Raw genomic sequence first — 14,388 nt, forward strand, 5'->3', positions numbered from 1 at the left:
CACTCCCGTCTTGGAGGTTAATGGGGGCTTAATCTCTTGTATTAAAGATTTCTTGCACCCTTTTCCCTGGAGACTCAAACCTCCCTCCCACTGGAGGTTTCTCACTATCTTTCCCTGCTGAGTGTGTGTGGGGCTTAATCTCTCCTACTAGAGATTTCTTGCACCCTTTCCCTGGGGCTCAACCTCTCTTACTAGAGATTTCTTGCCACCTTTACTTTACTCCACACTCACTTTGCACTTAATTGTGCATCTCATTTGCACATTTTCAACCTCCAGAATGTCCTGACCACCAAGGAATTACTTCACTGCCCTCGTGGTTTATCTTACCTTTGTCTGTGCACAGAGTTACCTGGTTGCCCTGGTGACTGTAGGCCTTTTCTTCCTGTGTTGCTGAGAGTCTGGGTTTATTTATCATGCTGGGTGGGTCCTGATTTCTAATCCCTGAGGTCACTGCAATGAGGCAGCGGGAGGCAGCTCCTTCTGAGAGGTGATTGGAGGCCCTTCCCTGGAGGAGAATGGAAATCCCTAATGACCCCCTATTTTGTTAGAAACAAGAGCTCAGAGTCACAAGGCAAATGAGCACTCAAACAAAAGATTTCTCAGCAGGGCAAACTTATTTCTGCAGAAGGGTGCCACTCGCACTTCTGGCCACTGCAAGAGCATACTGAACAAAAGAGGGAAGGGGTTTTCATCCCTAACGCGGTTAGTCCCTGCTTCTGTGTCCTGTCCCCATTGGCTGGAGCTGGACCACACCATCTACACTGACCTGATTGGCTACTGCTTAAAATTGAATATGGTAGGAAGGGAGAGGCTGTCTGTTATGGTACAAGGCATGTTTGGGCAAGTCAGGGTATGGCAAAGTCAGGCAGGGTAGTTTCACAGGAGGGGCAGTTTACAGAATGGGTAGCCAGTAGTAAAAGAGGACTCTTTCCAAATAAGGAAGAGATGTGAGTTACAGATTGGGACTGGTGGGAGAAGTTGTTTATAGAGTAGGTAGCTTAGTAGAAGGGGAAAGAAGTTGATATCAAGAACAAAGAACAAGGAAGTCAGAAATTAAACTTTTGAAGAGGAACTTACTGTGTCTGACAGATTCACTGGAAACACAGAGAACCCTGGAAAGGAGAATAAGAAGGTGCTGGCTGAGGTGAAAAAAGAGAATCAATCAACTTTGGGCTTCTTCAGTTCTAAGTGTATCTGAAAGGTTCAAGAAAGAGATAAAAATATGAGTGTCAACTTTCAAGGACAGATGTAGAAAAAAATGCCAATGAGTTTCCTGTTATAAAGCCCTTGTTAATTAACTCAGGAGGTTAGAGGGTAGAAGTGAGTGGTAACAAAGGAAGAGAGAGCCAAGAAGGGAATTCAGGAATCAGAAATGTGGAAGGGGAGAGGGTAAGGATGGGCCACATTATAGGAAAGGCTGAAGGAGGAGCCAGTAAGAGTGTTGGACAGGAGCAAGAGGGAAGGTCAGGTTTGTTGTTTGTTTGCTTTTGCTTTTGTTCTTAAAGAAATGGGAGTCTTTCCCAGATTTGCAGCTGTCCTCCCTGGTCATCTCCCTCCATGGAGTATGGGGTTCTTCTGTCATTCAAACTGGTAAGTTCCCTATGTCAGAGAATTCTCCTAAGTTTTTGCCTGCCAAGGATTCTCCTTATTTTATACTAGTCTTATGGATATGTTGTTGTTTTTATTTTTATTATTAGAGACAAGGTCTCACTCTGTTACCCAGGCTGGAGTGCAGTGGCATGATCATAGCTCACTGCAAGTTTGAACTCCTGGGCTGAAGCTCTCTTCCTGCCTCAGCCTCCTTAGTGCCTAGGACTATAATCATACAGCACTATGCCTGGCTAATTCATTTTTCATTATTTAAAAAACACTATAGAGAAAAGATCTTGTTATGTTGCTCTTGGCTGGTCTCAAACTCCTGGCTTCAAGTAATCTTTTTGCCTCAGCTTCCCAAAGTGCTAGGATTACACATATGAGCCTCCACTCCTGGCTGGACTTGTTATTATTCAAACATATATGTGGATTTTGTGTGGCAGGCACATGTGAGAAATGCAGAGCTCGTGTCCTCACTCCAGACTCACTGAATGAGAATCTGGATTTTGTAAAATCCCCAGATAATTTGTATGCACAATAGAGTTTGGGAAGTACTATTCTAACACATGCATGAAGACACTGACATAGTTTTCAATATAAATTGTTCCTCGTACCTGAATCTATTATACTCCAGCAAACATGAGCAGGAAATGCTTATATCTCTATTTTCTGCATTGTGAAGTTACGCATAATGTACTTAAGGCTTTCCATAGAAAATTGCAGGCATTTTGTTTGACATCACTAAATCCACAGAGATGACCAGGATCATTTTAATAATAACCTAATATCACATATTTGTCTGACAAGCAAATAATTTGAATTACCCAAAATTGTAATTTTTCATTGGTATTCAAATCAAAATAAAATTAGCAACTACTCAAATATTTTACCCTTTCAAAGAAATGGAAAACTACTTACATTAACATTAAATGACAGAGCAAAAAGATGTATAAAACCAGAGGAATGAGCACAAAGTTTGATAACTATTGTGAAAATATTGACAACAAAAATGAGAGAATGCATCCAAATGAAGAAATGTACTTCTATTGATTATCTGGGATAAGGTAGCTTTGCAGAGAACTTGGTGATTTTTAATACTTTCTGATTTCACATAATAAGCATGTATTGCTTTGAAAGTAACTCAATAAAACAAACTTTAGAAATATACAAAGTAGAGTTTCTTTTCTTTACTCTCAGCTCAGAAAGCCCATACTTTGAAGATGCTTCTTTCTGGAGGAAGTGCATTTAGCCTCAGTCTTTAGAGCTGATCCAGCTGTTAGTGCTCCTTTTAGAATACAAAGCAATAAACTTCTGATTTTTTTGATCCAGTTGTTCCCAGATCATTCTAACGTTTCCTCCACTTCAGGGCTTAAGCAGGGATAGGAATCAATTCAGACCCCTTCCTTCCCCTTTCTATGACTGGTCCACATGTAAGCTGCCTTGAGAGCTGGTATGTGTGATCGTATGATCTTCATATCACAAAGGCCTAGGGAGGTTTATGTCTTGGTTCCTCTTCTGAGTCTATCACTATGCCAAGCACCACTATGGTGCAGTAAGCAGTAATACTCAGCTTCGTCCTTGGGCTGCACACCTGAGAGTGTCAGGGCAGCTTTGCCCCCAAGGAAGGAGCCTGAGAACTGGGCAGGGATCCAGGAGTGTTTGTTGCTTGCATGATAAATCAGTGTCCTGGGGGCTTGGCCAGGCTTCTGATGGACCCAGTAGGGATAATGACCCCCAGTGACTGCTCCAGCACTGGAGGCACAGACGAGAGTGACTGTCCCTCCTGGGAACACAGTCAGTGAGGGTTCCTAAGTCACCACAGCCTGAGAATTCGACCCGGAAACAAAAAAACAGACACATGTTAGGAATTAGAAAGGGAGACACAGGAATCCCTCCAAAGGCTGATATTTGAAATCTCTCTTAACCTGCACAGCAAGTGAGGAGGTACAGGGGGAGAAGGAGAAGGAGAGGAGTCCAGGCCATGATGCCATGATGCTGATATTAGCAGTGACTCCTGGCTCCAGAGCTGGGGCTGGATTCTGATAGCTCTTTATGTCCTACTGCGCTCCCTATGTGGAGAGGGTGTGTTGTGTGGCACTTTATGCAAATCTTTACCACCTTTAGAACCACTCAGGTTCTTAGCCCTGAGAGCATCTACACTGTGAAGAGCCAAACCGGGGTGACTGTGTGCTGTGGATTTGCCCAGTGGGAGGAAGCAACTGCTCTAACATTTTACATGAGCCAGTGAGCAACTGTGCAGGGTTTATTAGGTTTGAACCTCTTGAGCTTCTTACAGTGCAGAAGACCCAGACCAGCCCCTGGTGGCTTTCCTGGATGAGAATGCGTGGTCTTTCACTTATTTAACACATAACAATTGGTTTATGTTTTGACATTACCACAGTATTTCCCAGGCCAATTCACACCCATTACTTGTCTATTCTTTGCTCATTCCTATTTGCACTTTTTCTTGCTGTTGTTGAAATCCTGCCCCTGTGACTATAATTCGATTTCACAGAAGAAAATGTCTTTAACTATGTTAGTTACTTGGGCAAGATTATTCACTCCTTAGAAAATACAGTAAGATAACAAGTCCCAGCTCGTAAGGTATGCAGTACAGCACCAGTTTTACAGAGGGATTATGAGATCTTGGGATGAGCAGTTGTCGGCTTATGGCACAGAATTTAAGAGCAGTCACTGGAAGTGGAAGAAGAATGATGATGAGCAGGGTATCTCTCACAGTCCTACCCAGCCTTTTAACTTGGTAAATGGATAGACTATGTTCTGTAGCATCTTTGAGAGAACATTTAAGACAGTTCAAAAACAATGACAACAACAAAAGCCATCCAATATTATTCCCCAGAAAGTCCATATCTGAAAAGAAAGAAGGACCTGTTCCAGGTTCCCATGGAGGACTGTGCCTCCCATCCTCTTTTGTCTCCAGAGGAAACAAGACATCAGCCAGAGTGTGCTCTACCACAGCATCCCAGTCCATGTCATGCATAGGGCAGTGAGATTCTTCGGAGGATACTTGGAGCACAGTCCAAAGTTAATGGAAACTATGAAGCTCTTGTCCAGTGAGATGGCTGGAAAGTAAGCCCCCTAAAAATATCTTTTTAAGCCACGTCTTGATTATAAAATATTATTTTACTATGTGGAGTCTGTTTTAGACTCTTCCCTGCTTTAGCCACAAAGTCTTTTTCCACAAAATAAAAATAATGGTTGAACTTTATCAAAGCCTTATCTTGGTAAGTATCAGGCAATAACTTGGCTGTCTCTTGTGTTTTCAGGAAGATTAATATAAAATCCTAGGATGTCTCCCTGTCCATAACTAAAACAGTTGTGTTTGCCAGTGGACTGGTAGAACTTGATTCCCTTTTGCTGTGCCAAGAATAACTACATTTATCATAACCTAAGGGAGCTTGACAGTTACGTTAGGGCTGAGATCAACCCAGTCTGGCAGTGGTGTCTGGTGGCATCTCATTCATGGTGATTTCAAAGTACCAGGACCCTTTCTGTATCCCATGAGAGGTCTGCACTGTAAAGTAGACCTTCTTTCCACCCACAGTCAGCCAGCCAGTCACTGGAGATCTCTAACTGGGGAGCTTAATCACGTTGGTCTAACAAAACCTGTTCATATAAGCAGGCTCTGTAGAGGTCTCTAGGAATGTTTTCCTACCCAGCAGTTAATTTCAAGCTTCCGAGGACCAACTGTGTGAGGATCAGGCTAAGTCAGAATATACCAGTAGCCACCTTCATTAAATGTGTGATCCAAGGGGTGTGAGGAGGACAGCACTGAACGGAAAACAAAAAGTCACTCTGGGCCTTCTTGGTGGTCCCTGTGGTCTCCCCATCCTGCTGTTTGCACTAAGCTCCTCTTCCTTTTTTCTGCCGCTTCCTGCTGCAGTTTCCCGACTCAGATTCCCACTGTAGACACAGCACTGCTTTGTTTTCAGTTGTCATAAACAGGTCAATGTTACCAAGTCCTGATCCAAAAGTCCAAATCTGGGGTAGTCTTCTTTCCGGTCTTTACACCCTGGATCCAGGTGTTCCTTTACCAAGAGCACATCTCTTTTTTTACTCGTTGTTTTAACAATGTTATTCAGCCAAGTCATTTTCCCAGGTGTCTGAATGGTCATCACGCACTGCAAGTATTTATCAATAAATGGTATAATATCTTTATCTTTGGAGAACCTTGTCTTTGGATATTCATTCAGTGTTCAGGACTGCCATGCCAGGTTGACCAAAGCACTAAGGAAAATTCATGTTTGCTTGTTGCTGGATAAAATATGCCACTCTGATGGCATGCTTTGCAGTAAAAATTGTAGTTGATCATGACAGGTAGGCAGGATGAGATTCTGTGCTAGATGTATCAGCTGTGAACCATTTTGTACAACAGCAGATGCCCCATGCCAGCTGGAGGGGCTGTTACTGCTGCCATCAGCTTTATCTCCCCCTTTTTTGGCAGCTGCTACATTTGCGGCTGCTCCTGGGCTGGGTCAGACACTCATCACTTACATCATGGTCACTCCCAGACTTTCTCACATTATTCTGAGTCACCTGTAATGAGGTGCTTCCAACTCTATTGGCCTTTCAGGATGCTGCAGGGCTGGCATAAAAGGAAGGGCGTCCTAAATAGTCAGGCACACTCTCCCAGTCCTGTATGTTTTGATTGTTCCTGGAAGAGAAACTACACTGAATATAAATCTTCCTCTTTTTGACAGTGGTAAATTATTCATACACAAAATTCATTATTTTAACCATTTTCAAGTGTATAGTTCAGTGTTATTAAGTAAATTAACACTGCTATACAACCACAGTACCACCATTTATCTCCAGAAATTTTTCATCTTCCCAAACCAAAACTTAATACCTGGAAAACATCATTCTACTTTTTGTCTCTATGGATTTGACTACTCTAGATACCTCATAGAAGGGTAAGCAAATAACTTTTGTCCTTTTGAAGCCAGCTTACTTCTGCTGGCATGATATCTTTAAGGTTCATCCATGCCATCACATGAGTCAGAACTTTCTTTTTAAGGCTGAATAATATTCCCTTGTTTGTGTATACTATATCCCGTTTATCCATTGTATGGACACTTGGGCTGCCTTCACTTTTTAGCTATTGTGAATAATGCTGCTATGAACCAGGGTGTACAATTTTCTCTTTGAGATCCTGCTTTCAATTATTTGAGGCACATACCCAGAACTGAAAATTCTGATAAAATGGTAATTCTATGTTTAATTTTTTTGGGGAACTGCCGTAAGACCTCCACAATGGATGCATCATTTTATAGTCCCTCCAGCAATGCATAACAGTTATAATTTCTATACATCTTTGCTAGACATTGTTATTTTCTATTATTTTGGTAATGCCATCCTAATGGGTGTGGAGTTGTATATTATTGTGGTTTGATTTTCACTGGCCTAATGATTAGTGATGTTGAACATCTTTTCATGTGCTTATTGCCCATTTGTAGATCTTCTTTGGAGTCTACTAAATACCAACTCAAGGTTTTTGCCCATGTAATTCAGATTGTTTTCATTTTTGTGGTTACTCTTGAGTGGTAGGAGTTCTTTCTACAGTCTGCATCTCTTATCAGATGCAAAATTTGCAACAATCTTTCCTATTCTATGATTCAAATGTTTGCTCAGTTGATAGTGTCCTTTGATGCACATAAGTTTTAGAATTTGATAAAATCCAATTTATCTGTATTCTTCTTTTTTAATTTTTTTTCTGTGCTTTTGGTGTCATATTTAAGAAGTCATTTCCAAACCCTATATTGTGAACCTTTTCCCTAATGTTTTCTTTTAAGATTTTGACAGTTTTGGCTCTTCCATTTGGGTTTTTCGTCTATTTCCAGATTGCTAGTGAATAGCCAGTTTTCTCAACAGCATTTGTGAAAAAGACTATTCTTTTTTCACTAAATGATCTTGACAACCTTGTTTAAAAGTATTTGACTGTATAACTAAGAGTTTTTTTCTAGCCACTCAGTTCTATTTGTCAGTATGTCTGTCTATATGTACCACTCTGTTTTGATTAAGAGTAGCTTTATAGTATGTTTTGAAATTGGTAAGTGTGAGACCTCCAACACTGTTCTTCTTTTACAAGATGATTTTGACTATTTAGATTCTCTTGATATTCTATATAAATTTTAAGATTAATTTTTTTCTATTCTTTTTTTATTTGTTTGTTTGGCTTGTACTTTTAAATAAATATATACTTTAATTTCTGTGATACATGTGCAGACTGTGCAGATTTGTTACATAGGTATACACGTGCCATGTTTGTTTGCTATATCCATCAATCCATCATCTACATTAGGTTTTTCTCCTAATGCTATCCCTACCCCAACCCCCATCCCCAACAGGCCCTGGTGTGTGATGTTCCTCTCCCTGCGTCCATGTGTTCTCATTGTTCAACTCCCACTTATGAGTGAGAACATGCAGTGTTTGGTTTTCTGTCTCTGCGTTAGTTTGCTAAGAATGATGGTTTCCAGCTTCATTTATGTCCCTGCAAAGGACATGAACCCATCCTTTTTTATGGCTGCATAGCATTCCATGGTGTACATGTGTCCCATTTTCTTTATCCAGTTTATCATTGATGGGCATTTGGTTCCAAGTCTTTTCTATTGTGACTAGTGTTGCAACAAACATATGTGTGCATGTGTCTTTATAGTAGGATTATTTATAATCCTTTGGGTATATGCCCAGTAATGGGATTGCTGGGTTGAATGGTATATCTGGTTCTAGATCCTTGAGGACTCCCCACACTGTCTTCCACAATGGTTGAACTAATTTACACTCCCACCAACAGTGTAAAAGCATTTCCATTTCTCCACATCCTCTCCAGCATCTGTTATTTCCTGACTTTTTAATGATCGCCATACTAACTTGGAATTTTGATAGAGAATGCAATGAATCTATAGATTCCTTTTGGTTTGTATAGCTAGCTTAACAATATTGAGTTTTCCAATAAATGAACAAAGGATTTATTTCCATTTATTTGTGTACTAATTTCTTTTTGCAGTGTTTTATAGTTTTCAATGTACAAGTCTTTCACCATTTTGATTTATTTTATTTCAGTTTATTTTTATTTATTTATTTATATTTTTAAGATGGAGTCTCACTCTGTCGCCCAGGCTGGAGTGCAGCAGCACAATCTCGGTTCACTGCAAGCTCTGCCTCCTGGGTTCGTGCCATTCTCTTGCCTCAGCCTCCCGAGTAGCTGTAACTACAGATGCCTGCCACCATGCCTGGCTAATTTTTTGTATTTTTAGTAGAGATGGGGTTTCACCATGTTGGCCAGGATGGTCTGGATCTCCTGACCTCATGATCCACCCGCCTCAGCCTCCCAAAGTGCTGGGATTACAAGCGCGAGCCACCCCGCTGACCGATTTTATTCTTAAGTATTTTAAGCTTTTATTTTTATTTATTTGTTTATTTGAGACAGTGTCTCACTCTGTTATCCAGGCTGGAGTACAGTGGCAGGATCTTGGCTCATTGCAACCTCTGCCTAACAGGCTCAAGTGATTCCTGTGCCTCAGACTCATGAGCAGGTGGGATTACAGACATTTGCCACCACATCTAGCTAATTTTAAATTTTATTTATGTATTTATTTATTTTTTAGTAGAGACAGGCTACTCTTGAACTTCTAATCTCAGATGATACTCCCATATTGGCCAGGCTACTCTTGAACTTCTAATCTCAGATGATACTCCCATATCAACCTCCCAAAATGCTGGGATTACAGGCATGAGCCACTGTGCCCAGCCTTATTTTACTCTTTAGAGTGATGTTGTAATTTGATTTGTTTTCTTAATTTCATTTTGAGTTGTTTCCTGTTTGCTTAAGTATAGAAATATAGGAGATTCTTTTTTTCTTTCTTTCTTTCTTTCTTTCTTTCTTTCTTTCTTCCTTCCTTCCTTCCTTCCTTTCTTCCTTTCTTTATTTCTCTCTCTCTCTTTCTTTCTTTTCCTTCCTTCCTTCTTTCCTTCCTTCCTTCCTTCCCTCCCTCCTTCCTTGCTTCTTTCCTTCCTTCCTTCCGTCCTTCTTCTTTCTTTCTTTTCTTTTCTTTTCTTTTCTTTTCTTTTCTTTCTTTCTTTCTTTTTCTTTCTTTCTTTCTTTCTTTCTCACTCTCTCTGTCTCTTTCTCTGTTTCTCTCTCTTTCTTTCTTTCTCTTTCTTTCTTTCTTTCTTTCTTTCTTTCTTTCCTTCCTTCCTTCCTTCCTTCCTTCCTTCCTTCCTTCCTTCCTTCTTTCCTTTCTTCCTTTCTTCCTTTCTTCCTTTCTTCTGTCTCTCTTTTCCCTGCCTCTCACTTTCTTAGAGACAGGATCTTACTTTGTTTCCCAGGCTGTTCTTGAACTCTTGAACCCAAGAAATCCTCCCACCTCAACCTCTCAAAGTGCTGGGAATTCAGGCATGAGTCACCATGCCCAGCCATGAGATGTTTTTACATGGTGATTTTGTATTGTAAAACATTACTGAATACGTTTAACCTTTCTAATAATATTTTTTGTGGGACTTTTAAGGGCATTTTACATGTGATATTATGTCATCTGAAAACAGAGATTTTAATTTTTATTTCTAATTTTTATTCTGTTTATTTCTTTTTCTTGCCTAATTACTCAGGCTAGCCATTCCAATACTGTTTTTAATAGTGGTGAAAATGTGCATTATTGCTTTGTTCCTGATATTACGAAAACCTCTTTGGTCTTTCAGATTGCGTATGATGTTAACTGTGGGATTTTCATAGATGGTCTTTACTATGTTGAGGTAGTTTCCTTCTATTCATAGTTCCTTTGATGTTTTTACCATGGAAGGGCATGGAGTTTTGTGAAATGATTTTCTGTAGTGAGGATCTTACTGCATTACATCTGGAAGAGCCACTCTGCTCTATAGCTAACCATACCTGCTCCACTATATGCCTGGGGTTAGAGAGGAATAAATACCTCCAGGGGCCAGGGGCCAGGGGCCACTCAACTAGACCCACAGTAGAGGTCACCCATGTGAGGGGGTGGGGGAGCTGAAGAGGCCCTCATGGGTACAACTGTGGACTCTGCTTCAAGCCATAGTAGCTGTAGATGTAGACTTCTCTGTAGATGTTGGCTGGGATGGAGCTACCCCTGCCACCCTGGACTCAGACATGGACAAGGAGTCCAGGGAAAACAGAGGAATGGACCAGAATCAGAAACAATAAAGTGAGGGGACTAGGCTCAGGCTCCTGTGAGTAGTTTGAGGTGACTGGTACAGCAAGTGACCCCATTTGTCCCAGGGTTGGTGGCTGTGTTGATGAGTCTCTCAAAGAAGCCAGTTTTTCCCTCACTCTGACTCTCTGCAGCTGATGGCCCCTCTTCTTATAGATTGATCAGGAATGAATCCTTCATAATTACCAAATTTAGGAGACCAGCTAGACTTCTATGGGTGGCCTCAGAGTTTCTGTTAATGAGTTTTAGATGCAAGAGTGTGTAATGCTTTCTTTATGCAAATCAGCATGTCTCCCTCTTCTTGTCTCCTAGTCCCTTCATAGAACCTTACTCCAGACAGTCACCAGAATACATTTCCCAGGTGGGGTGGAGAAGGCCAGGTTGGCTGAATCTGGTTCCCTGTGAGAAAACAACTGCTGAGCCCAGTGAGCAGTGAACAGATGATACAGGGTCACAGCAGGATGGCTTCCCAGCTGTCATTATCTGCAGCCCCTCAAGGACAAGCCTATAGCACCCAGTGTTGCCCCAGTCCCACCCCAGTCCCAGACTTACTGAGTCCTTCAGTTTTTCTCTGCCTTTGTCTATTTTCTTCTTCACCAAAGATATGACTGTGAGGGCCTCTCTTAAGCTGCATTTGTATTTATTGCTCTGCACAGAATTCCAGTACCATGACATACCTGTCTGGTCTATGCTGCTATTTTTAGCAAAGTCCTGGGATCTCGGTCTCACTGAGGGAGATTCTCCGATAGTCATCAGAGTGGGGAACCCAGTTTGGTAAAGGGGAAGCCACCAGAAATTGAGGCAACATTGATGTCCCCTGTTCCGTGAGGCAGTTTCCAAGAAAAATAATGTTGGCTGTCCTCAGGAGCCACCCACACAACGCCTGTTTTCTTCTAGACCTATAACTAAAGTCCCAGTTGGTCCCTAAAGATTAGGTGGGGAGTGTGACCCATGAGGAAGTGAGCTACACTAAAATAGATCTGCTTGAGTTTTCTAATTTATATAAACAGAAATCTCGAAACAGACATGTGAATGAATATTAAGGGTATGGGTTAATGGTGGAAGGAACACAGAGATGGATCAGGCTGAATTTGTTGATTTGGGCCCAGTAAGGAGGGACTCTGCATTTAATGTTGCAGCTCAGGGAGTTAAAAAGGCTCTAATACTTTATTTATTTGGTTAGCTGAAATATGTATTAAAAGATGGCCCACTGTGAGTGAGCTGAAAATTCCTGATCTGCCTTGGCTTAATGTAGAGAAAGGGATCCAAAGGCATAGGAAGATTGGCATGGTGAAGTGGGTTAGTCACTTTAGACCTACTCATCTCAGCTGGAAGGGTCCAGAAGATATACCCTTAACCAATGCCTTGCAAAATAGATTTGTGACAGCAGCACCTGCATTTTTGAAGAGACTTGTAATAGATAGCCCTTCTGTAGATGTCATAGCTAATAGTGGGAACAACAGTCACTCAACTACAAAATTTAAATACAATGGAAATAACTGATCCAAGGTGGCAGGAGCCAAATTGTGGCACTCAACTATCAAAGGCAAGTGGGTATAGGTACTGTAATGAACAGCAGAGGCAAAGCAGCAATCAGAATAGTCTGACTTGTGTAGAGATCTGGCATTATCTAATTAATCATGGGGTCCCTAGAAGTAAAATTGACAGAAAGCCTACTGCATTCCTACTTAATTTATACAAGCAGAAAACTTCTAGGTCAAATGCACAAAAGACTAATTTTAATTATAAATACAGAGAATCATGACCCCTCAATCAGTTTCCTGACTTGAGCCAGTATACAGACCCAGAACCCCTTGAATAAAGGGGAGGCAGGTCTCCTTGAGGCAGGACCCCATCACGTGACCAACAATTTATGCAGTGAATCTTTCTCCCATCCTTCCCCAAAAAGACTGCCGGGCTTTTAGCAGGGTAACTCTGCATTAGGGCAAAGAAAATGATCAGACATTTCGGGGACTACTGGACACTGGCTCTGAGCTGAAGTTCATTCCAGGGGACCCAAAACGTTATCCTTGTGTTTCTCCAGTTAATGTAAAGACTTATGGAGCTCAGGTAATGAATGACGTTTTAGCTCATGTCTGACTTACAATGGGTCCAGTGGGTCCCCAGACTTATCCTGTGGTCATTTTCTCAGTACCAGAATGCATAATTAGCATAGACATACTTAGCAGCTGGCAGAACCCCTACATTGGCTCCCTGACTGGTAGGGTGAGGGCTATTATGGTGGGAAAAGTCAAATGAAAGCCATTAGAGCTCTGTCTCTATCTACAAAAAACAATATTGGGCTGGTGCAGTGGCACAAACCTGTAATTTCAGCACTTTGGGAGGATGAGGAAGGTGGATCACCTGAGGTCAGGAGTTCGAGAACAGCCTGACCAACATGGTGAAACCTTGTCTCTACTAAACATAAAAAATTAGCTGGATGTGGTGGTGAATGCCTGTAATCTCAGCTACTTGGGAGGCTGAGGCAGGAGATTTGCTTGAACACAGGAAGCAGAGGTTTCAGTGAGCCAAGATTGTGCTCCAGCCTGAGCACTCCAGCCTGAGCAGCAAGAGCGAAACTCAATCTGAAAAACAAAACAAAACAAAAAAACACCAATATTGCATCCATGCAGGGATTGTGGAGATAAGGGCCACCATTAAGGATTTGAAAGACGCAGGGGTGGGTGGTGATTTCCACCGCGTCCCCATTCAACTCTCCCGTTTTGCCACTGCAGAAAACAGAAAGATCTTGGATAATGACAGTGGATTATCAGAAGCTTAACCAAGTAGTGACTGCAATTGCAGTTGCTGCACCAGAGGTGGTTTCATTGCTTGAGCAAATTAACACATCTTCTGGTACGTGGTATGCTGGTGGTCATTGACTTGGCAAATGCTTTTTTCTCCATTCCTGTCCATAAGACCCACCAGAAGCAATTTGCCTTGAGCTGGAAAGGCCAGCAATATACCTTTACTGTCCTACCTCAGGGGTTTATCAACTCACCAGCTTTGTGTCATAATCTTATTCGGAGAGACTTGGATCGCTTTTTGGTCTTGCAAGATATCACACTGGTCCATTACATTGATGACATTATACTGATTGGATCCAGCGAGCAAGAAGTAGCAAACACTGCACTTATTGGTGAGACATTTGCATGTCAGAGGATGGGAAATAAATCCAACTAAAATTCCGGGATCTTCTACCTCATTATAATTTCTAGGGGTCCAGTGGTGAGGGCGTCTGTAGAGATATTCCTTCTAAGGTAAAAGATAAGTTGCTGCATTTAGCCCCTCCTACATCCAAGAAAGAGGCACAATGCCTAGTGGGCCTATTTGGATTTTGGAGGCAACACATTCCTCATTTGAGTTTGTTACCCTGGCCCATTTATCGAGTGACCCAAAAGGCTGCCAGTTTTGAGTGGGGTCCAGAACAGGAGAAGGCTTTGCAACAGGTCCAGGCTGCTGTGCAAGCTGCTCTGCCTCTTGAGCTATATTACCCAGAAGATCCAATGGTGCTTGAGGTGTCAGTGGCAGATAGAATGCTGTTTGGACCTTTGCAGGCCCCTATAGTTGAATCACGATGGAGGCCTCTAGG

At 41.7% G+C, this 14,388-nt stretch overlaps 1 pseudogene; it reads right to left on the reverse strand.

Annotated features, from left to right (window-relative positions):
• Positions 1–3,916: 3,916 nt before the first annotated feature.
• The window catches only part of LOC126929655 (set1/Ash2 histone methyltransferase complex subunit ASH2-like), a 29,398-nt pseudogene continuing 18,926 nt past the window's right edge, over positions 3,917–14,388 (reverse strand).

This window comes from Macaca thibetana, chromosome 10, assembly GCF_024542745.1.
Source record: "Macaca thibetana thibetana isolate TM-01 chromosome 10, ASM2454274v1, whole genome shotgun sequence".
In the NCBI taxonomy this organism is placed as follows: domain Eukaryota; kingdom Metazoa; phylum Chordata; class Mammalia; order Primates; family Cercopithecidae; genus Macaca; species Macaca thibetana.